Source organism: Anser cygnoides, chromosome 4 (genome assembly GCF_040182565.1).
Source record: "Anser cygnoides isolate HZ-2024a breed goose chromosome 4, Taihu_goose_T2T_genome, whole genome shotgun sequence".
Lineage (NCBI taxonomy): Eukaryota > Metazoa > Chordata > Aves > Anseriformes > Anatidae > Anser > Anser cygnoides.
Window position 1 is genome coordinate 33,131,716 of NC_089876.1, and position 16,438 is coordinate 33,148,153.

At 37.0% G+C, this 16,438-nt stretch overlaps 1 pseudogene; it reads right to left on the reverse strand.

Moving 5' to 3' along the window:
- Positions 1 to 16,438, reverse strand: part of LOC125184060 (protein transport protein Sec24D-like) — a 212,545-nt pseudogene that overhangs the window by 162,191 nt on the left and 33,916 nt on the right.

Here is a 16,438-nt window from a genome sequence, read left to right on the forward strand (position 1 = left end):
AAAGAAACATCAAAAACAGGACATAAGGCAACAAAAAATCCTTCAACCACATGGAAGAAGACTGATCCCAGCTAAGACTATGGGATCTTTACTACTTTACCACTGATGTCAGCAATGTGAGAATTTTACCTCACAGAGAAACGTGCAGGACCACAAAGTAAAACAGGTCATCAATCCATTACCAGTAACTGATGTCAGCAGTTCTGCAGTATTTTGAAGCCTGTTGTTTCAAAAAGTGTGACTGACAAAATAGTAAGGGGCATTAACCAGCTTTTCTAATATCAAGTTAGGAACTTGCTCTACTTTCAATGTACAGAAATATGGATAGTTACCTCAGCTGGGTCTCTGTTCAGGCTTAAGACTGAATTGTACCTCAGCTGGGTCTCTGTTCAGGCTAAAGACTGAATTGTCTTGGTCCCCTGTGTGATCAATGTGGAGAGGAATTCTTAAAAAGCATTTCAATTCATCCACAAATACATGTATAAAATAGGTGGACTGGACGCTAATTCTACAGGCTATTTGGACAGATGAGAATCAAAGAGCTTTTGATGGTGTAGAGAGTGCTGGAAGACAGGTGATTATGAATCTCTCTCTTTCTACATGTACAGGTACCTCTTCAGTACAAATATTGTGAAACACTTGGCATGTAAATGGTTTTTACTAAAGGCTGAAACCTGAATACGCTCCTCATCTAGCCAGACTTGATCTAGCATGAGTAACAAAGCCCCAGGACCCTGGACACACAGTTATGTCACTCCAAACTTATCCAGGTTTGCAGAGGTCAGATCGGATAGTTCTCTGCTTGTGGTGAGAACAAGCAACAAAACAGATAACCCACCCAAGGACAGTGAAGAGACGTTTGCTGTTATTTTGGTAGCCAGAAAGATCTTGCGCTTTAGGCAGATATTTTTTCAAAATTGACACAGAGGTTTCTCAGAGGAAGGGATCATTAAAAAGTCATCCCTTTCTGAGTTTTAATAAGCTGCTATTTACCCTAGCAGAATTATATACAGATCACTGTATTTTGGGTGTATATTACTGCAGTTAGATATGACTCCTCTGTATTTAATTTTAAATGAATGGCAATATAAGTACAGGCTTGGATGGCGGCTGGTAGATGTTTGGATGGATAACATTCAAACAGTAGCAAAATAGCTTTATTTTTCCTTGTGACCTTTATAATAATTTCTACTTCTTCTTTGAATGCTCTGCCATAAACTGCACCGCAGGGTGGAGATCATGAAAGTGATTTAGTTCACAACTACAGTAATGGAGGATTAAGGACATTTCCAAGGCACAATGTAACTTCTTTTCCCCAGATATTAATTTGACTGTTTGTGTCTTACTTTGGTATTTATTACTTTATCCCATTTTTAATCTTTGACATTATTCATGATCTCTCTTTCAGACACTATAGTGTGCATGAGATGCATTACATTTTTTCACAAAGCATATATACTTCCTGATAAATCACGTTTAAGCTAAAAAAGGCAGTGCATTGTAACGTTCACTCATCTATAACTACACAGAATGCTCACAGCACAGAAGGTCTGAGACAGGCAGAGACCAAGAGGGAAAAAAATGCAAGAAATCATGTGTTACAGAGACGCAGAAAGAGAGTATTTTATTGGACTGTAGGATGTGGTGGCTTCCCATGCTTGCAATTCCCCTCTGCATTTTTAGGGATTGGTGCAATCTATGACACCTGACTCTGGTTCCTGCGTAGACACATGGCCCTGTACAAGCCCTTAGCAAAAGACATCATCTAATGTCTAGCCCAAACGGAAAGACAGTTGGAAGAGTACAAGAAAACAGCTGTGACGGGTTAGCAGGCAATAATGCTAAGCAGTACTCTAAAGAGACTTGCTATTCCATGACGTCTTGTGCCACTGGAGACTTTATGACCTGACCAATCCATGACAATAGGAAAATAAAATCCAAGAGATTGTATTTATTTTTTAGCCTCTTTTATAAAACAGATAAGTAGACTAGTATGTTGTAGACATTCAGGAATGTGAAGACCCTACATGCATCTGTACTTAGCTGCAATAAATAAACTGACTAGTTAATTTCATTTATTGTCTGCTAAAATACAGTTGTTCTGTCACTAAATACTTCAACATTACTTAAAAAATATTGTCACGTTTTTCATCTCTCAAGCTTTCCAAAACTTGAGCTGTGCTGTTTGGTTGGGATTGGCTACAGCTGTTTCTGTTTCTTTAGCTGATGAAGACACAGATGAGTCTGACACAAAAATCAGGCAGGGACAATTGCTAAATCAGTATCCATGGGCAGTGATATGTAAAGTTATTTGCAAATCTTTATTTACAGTGAAATCTAATCTTTGTTAATGACTGTGGAAGGGGAAGATGCTAACATGCACAAGCACCGACAAAGCAATTACCTTTCTCAAAAATCATTGAAAATCCTGAACAAATGTTTTGTGCATTATTTCACTGTCCAACTTTCAAGCCCTATACAGCAAGATAAGCACTTGAACAAAGTCTAGTGCTGTCCAACAGAGGGCAATGGTACACAATCCACATAAAGCTAACATACTCTATGCTCTCCCTGACAAGGCCTCTATTTCAATAGAGAAGATCTGGTAGAGTTTGAGGAGACCAGTCTGGACACCAAATGCCAAATGATGTAATTTCTAGCTGGCCCACATATATGTTGCAGCAGAATTGGAACTCAAATGCCAAACTTTAGTCTGAGATAAGTAAGAAGAGACATGAGGTATTCACGCTGCACTATTTAATAACCACGACACGGATACTAGCTAATTACCCCTGACCTCAATGCCATGGTGTGGACTGATGTCATTGTCTCATTTTACAAATGGAAGAAAATGAGACAATGAAAGGTCACGTGAATTGCCCAAGGCTGTTGAGACAATGGACTTCAGCACAGGCATACCCGGCTCTTACCTTCACCTATAATCCACTAACTATTTATAGTAGTAGCACATGCTTAACAACCAGTACAATTATATCCTTACAGCTCAGAAAAGAAATGTCAAGGAAGCTCCAAATCCTTTGAAGAAACAATCCAATAATTCAAGAGACCAACAAAGTTATGGTCCAGTCTGCCAGGCAGAATTCACCAATTTCTGTGACAGAGAATGTAAGGCTTTGGAGTTGTTTACTGACAGTAATCATAGCAGGGCAAATAGGGATTAACCTCAAAGGGCAGTAGAAGGATTAGTTTAAAAAAAAATCAGAAGTAATACAAGATGAGTCTGCCATTTGTGTTATCATAATGGAAGCAACTGTCCTCTCCCATACCACAACTCTAGTCTCACCTAAAATCTCTATAAAGCAAACCAAAACTACCCAAATTATCAGATTCTGTGAAATTCCCCATGAGCCAGTGTGCCCAGTCATCACTGGCAATGTCTTCAGCCTTAAGACTCTGATGATCTTGATGTCTGTTACTAAGGAGCACATGTTTTTTTGGTATCTATCGTAACAGTAACATAAAATACACAATCAGTTGTTGCCATGGTGCTCAACAGTGCCACTAAAAGGAAAAGAACAATACAGTCATATTCAAAGGCACCAAATGAAGGCAGTTAATCAACACAGGGCATGTTTATGCTAGGGGTTTCTTACATTAGCCTGGGGAGAAGGTGACGTACATAAAAAATTATGTCACTGCAGATGGCATAAGGGTTTCTTTTGTAACTCCTTGAAAAGTGCTTTAGTAAGCTGTATGATTAATTTGAAAATGAGTGGTAGAACTTGTCAAACTTGCCACTTCTTTCTAACAAAGCTGAGTTAACAGTTAACCTCTGCTTCTAAGCAGGTGGCATAATAATAAACGCAGGTAACATCTATTTGATGGTAGAGTATTTCTGTAAACAAAACCCTTAGAGAAAAAATCTTTTCTAATTAGTTAGCAATGCCAATTCCTGGAGACAGAAATCTTCTGGAAAAAAGCGACAGAAAGAACACGAATGGAAAACAACACACCCATTACTAATGAATCTCCCTTAAAAGCAAAGTAGTGAGGAACAGATTTACTGTAACTAGCAAACCCATAGTAAGTTTATGTAAATGTATGTTCACAAGCTCCAGCCACGGCAGACACAATATAAACTATCAGCAATTTCCACTCAAGATACTAAGAGTAAGTGACACAAAATAGATGGGAGAAAGAAAAGGAAGTTGGCATAATTAAAACGCATTATGTGAAATGTCAAAAGTCATGCAGACTGGTGTTTCCAGTTTCTTTGACATGCATGCCCAGTTACCTTCCACTTCCAAATAGGATAACGATAATATTATATACCTGTTTATTTTAATTTCCAACAAGGGAAAAAAGCAAAAACACTATACCTGTCCCCCCCCCCCCCAAACATATCAGTCATCCACGCCCCTTCTATCCCATAACTGCAGATCATGGTGTTTTGTCCTAAATCAAATAACAGAGCATCAAGATAAATATTTCCTTGGGGGAAAAACAAACAAACAAACAAACACGCTTCGTACCTTTGTATTCTCTACGTTATACACATTGTTTTTCCTAGTGAAATGGCATTTAAGAATAGCCTCTGTCAGGGTTCAGATGAAATGGAGTCTTTAATTTCTGGGGAAATAAACATTACACTTCTGGTTCTCCATTCAGAAAGCTCCAAGTCCTGCACCAGGGACTTTGATTCTTGCAGTATATTTTTCAAGGAGGTTGGAACTGTAAAGATAACTTGAAGTTCCAGACCTCTTCCAACACAAGCATTACTGCTTTTGCATTCAATAATTTCTTGTTGCTTCTAGTTCTGTTCACTGTCCTAAGCAGAAGAGGAATTTGGAAAAGTAAATAATCTGCAAGTGCTAACAGCTTCTATTTGATTTTACAGATAAGCTTTATCTGAATTTAGGCATACAAAAGCATTGGTAGAGCAAGTGTTATTCCTCTGGGCACAGTGCCCACATTCAGTGTGGCTAAAGTAATGGAGAAATTACTCAGTAAAGTGAAACACACATGTACAATTCCTTGATGTATTCCAATATAGTGTAAGGAGTTTTAATTCCACCTCCGTAGGATCTCAAGACTGAGAATGGAAAGTATCTATGGCATGGTTGGACTCTTGTAAAGTGGAAAATATGAGATGCTAGGAGTTTTATTTTCTATTAATCAGCTAACAAGCCCATTAATCACGGAATGTCTCTAAGCTAAGTGAATCTGTGCAGAAAGAAGTAAGAGCAACAACATTAAGAGTGAATAAAGCATGTCTTAAGAGTGAAATATTCCTTGTCCTATTTTAAACTATTTCTTCTTGTGGCCATCTATGCACAGATGGAACTTTGCACAGCAAAATATGGAGCAATACTTAATTTTTGATTCTCCATGCTTAACAGTTATGTACTTGAATTCACAATTATTTGGAGTGAATAAATTAATTTTTGTAAAAAAAAATGAAAGGGTCAAACTGACCAGGCTGCAATCTGAATGTATGAATCCAGCAAATATTACTTTCAAGGCTGTTGTTCATTCTTGGTAAAAATAGCATCCAAGCTATTGTATACCTTTCATAAATACTCTAAAATATGGGCTTAGTATGGCAAAATGCTCCCTGTGGAGTCTTTTGTCGATGACTCTACTAACAGCTAAAGAAAAAAAAAAGGAAGAAATACTGAGAGGATAATCTAGAAATTATCCCCAAAACCACTGCATAGTAGATGTGAAATGAAAACTATTGTAATATTTCACACTTCATAGGGGTCAAATTGAAAGGTACGTTTGGAGGGTATAATACAGTAACACTTCCTCAGTCGTGATGTGTTACAGTTTTAAAGCTCATACTTGCTTAAGGTAATGATATGGTATTCGTTCTCATGTAATGAGGTTACACATGACAAGAAGAGTCTCTTAAAGTTGTTTGGGAACAATATTAAAACTTTTGAAAGATAAGGTAATGAGACATCTTGTTGACACAGCAACAAAGAAATGGTACTTCTATTTCAGTTCTTTCGCGCTAACTTTACAAAAGAAACATCTGGTCAATTATATGCTTTCTACATTTCAGCCATGAAGTATTCCAATTAACTTCAAAGTTAAATGGATTACCAGAAAATATCCAAACTCCAGAAATGTCACAAAGTAGACGAGCAACATCATCAACTTTTTGACTTTTTGTGAAAATTCACCAAAGATGGTTGCTAAGGATAAGGATTTGCATCACTCAGTGCAGAAGCTGGTTCCCTAAATGTGGGATAGAAAAAAAAAAGGAGGGGGGGATTTTTTTTTCAAGTTGGGCTTTAGTTTCTGAAAGAAGAGTCTCCATATTCATACAGAGGTAGTACAGAGGTAGCTTTGTTAGTGAGCAGGGGCATATCGTTTTCCTCAGCAAAATTAACTGCAACAAGACAGAAATTCTTAAGCTTTTTTGATAATGAAAACACCAAATGGAAAGCAAGTTCAGACAAACTTGTAACTCCAAAAATGGGGTCTACATCTTATTTCTGGTTCTGAAAAAACATACCAAATACCACACCCTCCTTCTTCTCTGCTAATAATGATTCTGCCTAATTACAAAAACACCTTGGGAAGAACCCTAACAAACATCAGGGGTAGACTTGGAGCTTTACAAGTGCCACCTTATCAGCAAATAGTCATTCTGCTATTAAACAAATAGTGTCTATTAAACAAGCAGTCTCTACTTTTTAAAAGCTAAAAAGCGTTTAAAACACATCCAGGTGTGCCCACTTCACAAGCTTGGATGCTAACTGACATTTAATACCCATAACGTCAGCAGATTTTGCATGGTTGTAAAAGGAACACAACTTGCTCCAGTCATGTGACTGTCAGCTGAAGATGACCAGAAAGTTTATTTAGATGACTTCTTAGTTTCTGCTACCTCCACTAAATAATCATTTTTCACTGTAAAATTCAAGAGGTCTGCAGAAAAGATTCATTCTTAAGTACTTTGTTGTCTGAATGAAATTAACCTAGTTTGCCCTAAAACTTCTGGTCTTTTTTGTATTGTATACATATGTTCCAAAATGTATATGTGCTCTTCCACAAGAACAATGTAAATTCATAGAAACTCATCTGTCTTTCGAGGTCAGATAAGAAACTCATTTTCCATGTACGATTAATCCCAAACTCATTTCTTACTTTAAAGGAAAATTCACTCTATCCTGAGGGTGATTCTTCCTCAGATCTGTCTACTGGAGGAAACTGACCTCTGCATATAGATTTAGTTCCCTGAGGATCATCTACAATCAGCTTTTAACCAGCCTTTAACTTGTTATTTCAGTCTTCCCAATTAATGTCACATCCTGAATAAAAAGGTGAATTGACAGTTACTGAAAAATGCTGGTCTATGTTTGTGGTTTTGTAACCAGTAATCTCTGCTTCAAAAGTCCTTTTGCCCAGTATTGCATTGTGACATCTAAAAATAACTTAGCCTCTATATTCAAAGTCTTGGATAAGTCACTAAATCAATGTTCAAAGCTTATAAATAAAAATGACTTAGTTTTTGGAAGTGCTGAGGCCCCAAAACAATGAAATGCATAAATGTACATCATGTCTTAAAAGCAGCCCCACTGCTTTGTAGCCTGAATATGGTGCTGCATACATAATTTTAGACCTCTAGATTTCAAACGCTTTCTGGAAAGTCTCCGTAAAGTCAGTGACAATGTTAAATAGGATTTTAAAGGCCTGATGGTTTTGCCAGTTGTATAGCTGCTTTCTAGAAAGTACTGCTTTTCCAGCCAAAGTATTTTCAGAAGCAAGTATGATAGGATAGGCTGTAGGATACAATATTACTTGAGACTCAACCGCAGGTCTTCCTACAATGAATGCATGCAGTTTCCATTGACATTCAAAGAAGCTATGCATGTGCTAAAGTGCAAATCTTATTTGGCAAATGACACTACCACACAGCATTGCAATCCACTGAGTACAGACGCAAATCCTGGTTTCATACTTTTGCAGTAACAAAGCCCCCATTAGCTGACACTCCCTTCCCTGAACCAACCGTGTATATACTTGTTTTCATTTAAAGATATTTCTGTGCAGGAAGGGCAGCAGAGGATAATTTATTTTCACATAAAAAGATGAGCAGCTATAATGATTAATGGGAACATAATTTTCATAACACTGGGATACTAAAAAGAGAAAGAAATGTGGGGCAAGTTATGTAATATGTACTTACTGAAATATGCCGCATGTTTCTGAAAGGAGATTTGATCCTGCTGTCTCTGAAGTCAACAGGACCTGTGCCACTGAGGTAGACCTCAGTTGCTTTAAATCATAAATCAATTTCCATTAATTTATTCTAATTTACAGCAAAATATTCTAGTGAGGATAGTATCAGGAACATATTAAGGAAGAAGAATGAAAAAATATTACACCCAACAGCAGAACACCCCCTGCATGACATGATCTCTATTCCTGCTTTATAAAGAACGGTATCATCCCTGTGACACTTAGAACTAAAACTTGGTGATACCAACGAGAACGAGAGCTGCCTTGCCCAAAACAACGGGGGGTAAAGCAACATTAACATGTTTGCCCTTTGTCAGGACTGCAAGTTCTTCCATACTTGGAGACATTAATCTGAATCACTTACAAAAAGCAACTCTACCCAGATGAACAAGTGTCTGGAAAGAAACCACTGTTACCTAAGATGACACTTCTTTTGGAACTGTGCTGAAGTTTCCGGGATAGCCTCATCTCAAGTCAAGGGCTTATAACGTCTGTAACATTTTTTCCTCAGGGCAGCAGGGATATCACATATTTTCTCCATTTTTCCTGTAAAACAGGACTAGGTGCCTGGTCATAGGTACTCATGAATGTCTGCAACAAGAAACTTTGATTTGCATTTTTAGATCAGGTCTACTAAGTCAACGGGGTCACTTTTTGAAATTATATTACAGCCTACACAGTGACTTAGAAAGGGGATACCAAATTATCTGGGTCTCTTCTACTTCAGGTTGCAACTCAGCAAGGAGAGCAGCCTCTTCAGGGGTGATATTCTTCACCCTCCCTCTGACATGGCGGTGTGGAGAGAGATGCTTCAATACTGCGACTCCAGTGAGGGGCTGTGGGAGTGCAGGCAGCCTGGCTTGGAGAAAGCTCCTCTCTCAGTGACACAGCTGCTGCAGACAGTTTCACTGCTGCATGACAGAGGGAACCAGAGACACAGGGCTTGGGAGCTGCACAGCTATTGCTTGTCCTGAAGCCTGCTGCGAACTTGCAGTCTAAAGCCCATTCTGGGCATGCAGACAGTGTCATGTGCTTGGAGAGAGGCTGTGTATCTCCAATGAAACCAGACCCTGGTAGATGTACTGGATGCCCCCTTACCTCACCACACACAAGTTACCTCCTGGGCCAGAAGAGGCAAAATTTGAACCTACCTTAACTTTATAGCTTAACCTTATAGTTAAACCTATAGCTTAACCTTCTGCATCTCACAAGTTTACCCGTACATAAGTTGCATTATCCACCAATGGTATAACAGTGCTTGTGTTACTAGCCAAGAAGGAAATTTAAGTTACATTCAAAGTAAATTTGTTAGCAAGTATTTTTTATATCAGACCACGAACCAGTAAAACAGTAGAAAACATATAGAAAATACACTTAGAAAAAATATTTGGAAAATATATCAGATATGAGAATAATTTATGAAATTTATGAATTTATTAAATTCACTTAACCCACTTTGTCCTACTGTACTTGCACATGTTTAAAGGGAAATTAAGGAATATCTGATGAAAAAAAATAACAACCAAACAAACCAAGACTAACTTCCATTAGCTGCTACTTTAGTTATCATAACTTATTCTGGTAAAATATTTGCCAACATAAATGTAATTTATATTTAACCTGAGTACTTATGATATGGCACACCATGTGGTTGTGAAGCTGCAAGGCTGTACTATGATCTGGTCTCTGTATTTCCAGTGCTGAGAAGAATTCTGCCAAGGATTTCATAAAAGTGATGGAAGACATTTTTTATTAGAAACAAACAAACAAACAAACAAACACCTAGCTGCTTTCCTTAAGGAAGCTTAGGCAAACACTTTTCAGTTAATGGTTATAATCAAGTGGATGCTGATCCATTCTAAAGTCTTGTGAGAGTAGTAATTAGAAGTTATGTTAGATTATATTCTTCATGAAGACAAAGAAATCTGAAAACAAAAGAAAATTCTAGTTTGGAAGGTGATGACCTCTGGATACAGTTTGTAGTTATAGAAGAAGGCAGTATTCTTTCACGGAGAATTCAGTTGGATTAAAAAATATATATATGAATAAACATATATCCCAATAAGTTTTACACACATTTACCAGTTGGGGGAAAGAATTAGAACAAGTAACTAATGAAACCTGAGACTCTAAAGGAATGTTGACATTGGTCATGGAACCAGAACTCCACTGAAGTACTATGCAGAGATCCAAGGCAAGATGATGAACAGTGCAGGGCACCAAACAATGGAGGAGCAAACTGAAACAATACTGAACACCTGGTTTTAGCAAAACAGTACAGAAAAACAGAGAAATCTAGAAGGCTACTGATGACTTGTTTCTCATAATTAGTCTTCCTGAAGCTGTTTTACATTATTTGTTTTTCTTTATTCCAAGGCTTTGCAATACGTCTTGCTTCTTTTATTTGTATCGTCTATATTCATTTGTTTATTTTACATGTTACAGAAAACATGCTCACTTTATATATTTGTTTCAGGAAGAAAAAAAGTGTTTAAAATAACTGAAATGCCAGTAATAAAACAGTTAGTGTGTTAACCTTCTATAGAGAGCTTCTTGCCGGATGGTGATGGTTACCATGAAGTATTAGTATCAGCCACAGAAATATTTTCACAGCAGGGCTAGCTATGGCTGCCAGCCAGGCTGCCTGTTTTTGAAGTAAATCAAAATGTTGATAACTGTTCTCTTTCTCAAGGGTGGAAAAAAAAAAAAAAAAAGGAAGCACTAAAGTAAGCTTTTCCACCTTATTTGTACTGCTTTTTTTATACAGCAGAGATTTCCTGCCAACTTCTTCCTAAGAAAATATTTGGCCACCTGATTTTTTTTTTTCTGATTGACTATTTCCTGCCAACACAATCCTTGTGAGCGCATGCCACAGTGCTCCTACTTAGCCATAATTCCAACTTCTCTGCCTTTACATGCAGGTGATATTCTCAGTTTGGCAGTTTTTATGTTTAGTTTTGAAATTATTTCAGCATGAAAAGCTATATAAGCCATACTTAATAAACACAGGCTTGATACTGCTCGTGCTTGGACATATCAATTGGACAGAAAACCAGTTCAAATGCTCTTTCTAACTGTTCAAGTTTGTTTCTAGCTCTGGAAGCTTTTATTTTGTCCTGTAGATCACCTTACAAGTTGAAGCCGTCTGAAACTTGTGCTTCATCTTGTCCTTGGAATAATAACCCCATAAAAATCCAAGAAAGTATAAAATCGAGCAGGTATTTATTGATAGGATCAGGGGGTTATTTTTGTTTAAGCCACAAATTATTTTCCCAGCTGATTATTCTCAGCTTTGTTTAACAGTACTTACCATTTTAAGGTTGATTTTAAAGTGGTGGAATATTATACTCTTGTTTATTTTTAAGGTTTCACACCGTCCTGACTTAAAGACAAACAGATGAACTGTAAAACGGGTATTAAGGAACTTTCCCTGCTCATAACAGAAGACGTTGTCCTCTCTGAGTTAGTTTCAAACCACCAAACTTACAGAAGTTAATCACAGTGACATTTTAAGCATAATGATTATGTTCAGATTTGGTTATTGAGAGAAGCTTTTAAACCACTTTTCAGATTAAATTTACCAGAAACAGGTTGAGGAAACCTTAAGAGTTATAGAACTGCTTAATCAGTGGAGTCACTTCAAAGTTAGCCTGTGAAACTGGAGAAATGTTAGGTTTGAACCCTTCTATGGCTACACTAGTTTGGGTATCATGATGACATGCTTATCATGTATGGGGTAGCCATGCCCGACTATGGACCAATTTCTGCTCTCACAAAGAGAAGCTGCTCTCAGCTATCCTTTATGAAGACTCCTCCGATTCGCAGCAGTTTAAGTGAGAAAGGAGCTACATCCAACGTTTTTGTCATCTGATGGCATTTCAGTAACTGAAATTCCTATTGAAAAGATACTTGCAAAATGAACACCACCAGCATCACTGGGTAAAATTAAAAAGCTTGTAGCTGTCTGAAAAGATAGAAAAAAAATAAATGGTTATGAAGAAGGTATATATATTTTCTCTAAGTCAGGACTGGGGAAGAGCAGCAAAGAAAAGCCAGAGCAGCAATGTTATTAAGATATCAGAATTTAATACCAAGTTTCAAAGTATTCCTTCTAATTTCCAGTTCCTGCATTCATTAGAATCCCAGCTTTCCTTAAAAAGTTTCTACTCACAGAAAACTGATAACATGACTGAAGTGCACACCATAAAAAAGTCTGCATATGCACATCCCCCCTTGCAGTTAAAAACACATTATGTATAAGCCACTGTCCAGACTGAATAGTTGAATTTGGAAACAAAACTAGGAAAATAAGCGTGCAACTAATCACCTGGATGAGTAGATCCAATAGAGCTCAAATAAATCAGATATACATTGAGGTTTGAGTTGGATTGTCATCTTTAAATATTTTAAAAACATACCACATAGTTTATGATTACAAAATACATTTTAAACTCAAATTTGCCTCTTTACCTTCCAAAAAAAAAAGCCCTACGATAGTCTGCCAGCTTGATACCTGGCACTCTTCAGCAAACAGAAGCAGCTTAATATTCTGACAGAATTACCATTTAGAGCTTTTGCTTTGAACTCCCTTTTGGAGTAGGAATGTAATAATGTACAAGTAATATGCAGTCAAACTATTATTGCTTTTTTAAAAAGGACAATACCAGTATCTAATGCTCACAAAATAAAAACAATCAGACAGCTGAATACTGTAGTGAAGGCATCTAAGTCTATTCACTGGATATGGAGAAAGGAAGCTAGAATTAAATGCAATACAGAAAAGACTTGTTTCTAAACAAACATCAACCTGACAAAGACACACACAGATACTCTGTGTGCAACATTTAAGAGGCAAGGCTTCACCCTTTAAGGGCTTCTCACACAGACCTAATACATGCTTGTGACACTGTGTCAAACTGCAATGTTGTTATAAGCAGTGTGAAGACTTGCATCACTTGATGAAAGAAAAAACCAACCAAACAAACAAAAAACAAGCAATATGTCAGCTTCACCGTGCAAAGGGCCACCCATAGAAATGAGTGTGTTTTCAACTAGCAATCATCAGAAAACGCATGCACTAAATTAAAGTTTCCTGGCCAGCTGCTGGCTCTGATTAAGTCTTTGACAGTACAGGCCTGTGTTTGTGGTCTTAGCTCTTGGGATTAAATCAGGCTCTGAGCTTTCTGTTTTTTGTTTGTTTGTTTTGTTTTGTTTTGTTTGTTTGTTTGCTTGTTTTTGTTTTTGTTTCAAAATGACAATCCTTTAACTCTCAAAGACTGGAAGTAAAGCATGAAAGTGTGAGTCATATATAAGCAATAAATCTGGAGAAGTTGCGCCTAGATCTGTTGTTCCTGAAACTAGAACCATCTCAGCAGTAACACAGCATCCCAGGGGATGCTGCGGCAATTTTAACATTCTCAGTGAGAAGTAGAGGCAATGCTGTGCCTCCAGGAACAAAGCAAGCTCTGCCCAATCACTACCCCAAATGGAAAATATATTTCTAATATGCATGTCCTAAATGGAGAAGTGTCCCACAGCATGGAAAAAAATGCCATGCTGTGGGACAATTCTCCATTTAAGACATGCATATTAGAAATATATTTAAAAAAAAAAAACAAACTAATATATATATATATATATATTTAAAAAAATAACTAAATCCTTTTGTTCTGTCCTCACAGGTAATAATCCTTAGCATGTGTTGCCTGGATTTTATTCAGTTCTTGACAACTTTACATCTTATTTAATGACAATCAAAATGTTCCAGCTCCTCAGTGTCAGAAAAATGAGACTATCTTCCTTTTGGTATTCTGTTCACATAGCTCAAAATATCTGCCTTTTTTTGTACTGCCCTAGTAACTAATATTTATTTTGTGATTCAATGTAAATACTTCTGCCACATTATTTGTGTAGTTATTCCTTAGTTTCTTCCTCTGAAGTTGATTTTTCTTTCTTATATGCAACTAATCTGTATTTTATTTCTTAGGTTAATTTCACTGATTTTGAATAATTTCATCTATTTTTCAGTGCAATTTTGAGTGGGAATCCTACCATTCTCAAGAGCTTGCAGTTATCCAGAAGTAACAGATGGCATAATTGTACATGCTTGTACAATACTCTAAAAGCATGATTCATCTTGCTCATGTATTTTTTATTCTATCAAATAACTAGTAAATGGAAATCGTAACAGACTAAACCCTGGACTACTGGGGATTTCCAATAGCAATCCCAGCCTTTGGGATGCCTCTTCGTATGTCTTCCTGGATTCAAAATTCAAGCTTAAAGACAAGTGTCAATCGGTTGAATGTCCACTTCAAAATTTCATTTGGATGTGGTCTTCTGAATTGTGTTTGACTTTTTCCCCGTTCATCAAGATAATTAAATGTTTAAATTCTTTCCTGCAGACTGCTTGTAATTTTCCTAGGTTGGCACTTAACCGAGATTCTTGGCTTCATCACTGAAGTTATTAATGAAAACATTGATGAGCATGAAGCCTTGACAGACTCTCTCAATTTCATTTGACAGCTTGGTGGTGAATCACTAATTCCTAGAGTACAAGTTTCCAATGAGTTGTGTAGGAGTTTAAAGAACATTTGTTCTTTCATTTGCTTAAGGAAATGTGGCATATTATCAAAAACGTTACAAAAGTCAAAATATTTATGCCTACTGCTTACCCCTTCTATCATAGGCCAACAACTACTGTCAAATAAAGAAAATTAATTGGTTTCATAAATTTATATTGGTAGTTTCCTACCAGCTTATTATCCTGCTAGTGCTTAGAAACTGATGATTCAGTCATTTATATTTGGGGTGAATAAAAGAGATGTAAATCTATTTCCTTTACAACACTTTCCTCTTTTGATACCAAAAGAAAAATGTAAGTTAAAGCAACACTCATCTTTCTTGTATGTATGAAAAGTAAAAATTCAGTAAATGTTCTGTGATGACACGCATCTTTGTAGCTCTTATCACCTCAGCCTAGTTTCTGAAAGTCTTGGAAAAAAAAGCCTTGAATTACAGAGTAACTAACAGTGGAAGAGACCTCTGAGGGTTCAATTCCACGTTTAATGTGAGGCCTACTTGGTTTGCACATGGCTTTGGCCAGTCAAGATTTCAGGGGACGCAAAAAAGAACTATTTGGGTTGAATTAAAACAGGATGCGGTAACATACTTTGCATTAAATCGTTCTGTCTTCCCTTCAGTTTCGTTATCTTTCCTGCTCATATTCTGCAACTTCTCTTCTCAAATACATAAGAGGAACTGAAAGGTTCATTGTATGCTTCTTTAATTCACTTATTGTGTGGGAGAGAGAAGGGGGGCTTAATTTTTTATTTCAAGAGTATCTAGAAATCCACTCTAGTTTTCCCTTCACTTTGCTGGAGAAATCATTGAAGGCCTCCTGACAAACAGATGGACAGCAATCTTGAAATTGATAAGATTCAACCAAGACTTTGACTGTGTTTGCTGGTACTGTCCTAAGTAGCTGATCCAAGCACAAAAAACTGAGAAAAGAATTACTGACAGGTAAAAAGAGCAGGTAGATTGTGATAGTGAGGATTAGAATGAACTTCTCTTTGGGGCAGAGATGTCTAGGATCTCAGAAAAACGTTTTGCAAAGCTAAGTCTAGGAACAGAAATCTTGAGGGGGAAAAAAAAAAAGTAATTTTTTGGTTGAACACAAATGCTTTCAGGACATTAAATCAGGCACATACTTCACATCTGCCTCAGAGTGCTTGCTGCTTGTAAAGTTATGCACACTGTGTTGGTGTATTTTATCACTCTCCAGATTCAATTTACAGGCAGAATTCCTTTCTCCTGTCATATCAGGATCCAAGCAATTTTCTGATCAATACTCCAAGCCAAAAAAGACCATAATTTTCCAGAAGAAATAGAAACTTCATAGAGCAAAGCCAAATCCTAATAAGAAATAGAAAAGCTTCTTCATCTTGTTGTTACTGCCCATAATTCAGTTATCAGCATTCAGACAACAGGTTGTGGGGGGAATGTTTCTTTCTGCTTGTTTCTTTCTGTTCTAAGTTGGTTGCTGTCACGTAATATTTGTGCTCCACATATCACACATTTCTTTGACAAGCTGATACAACAGTATCCTGGAATGTTGAATATGACGAAGTTTCAAGTTACTGCAGATTTCTGCTCCTAATGCACAAAGAAAATTACAAGATTTTGAATAACAGTTTGAGAGATGTGTGCTTGTTGAAAAATT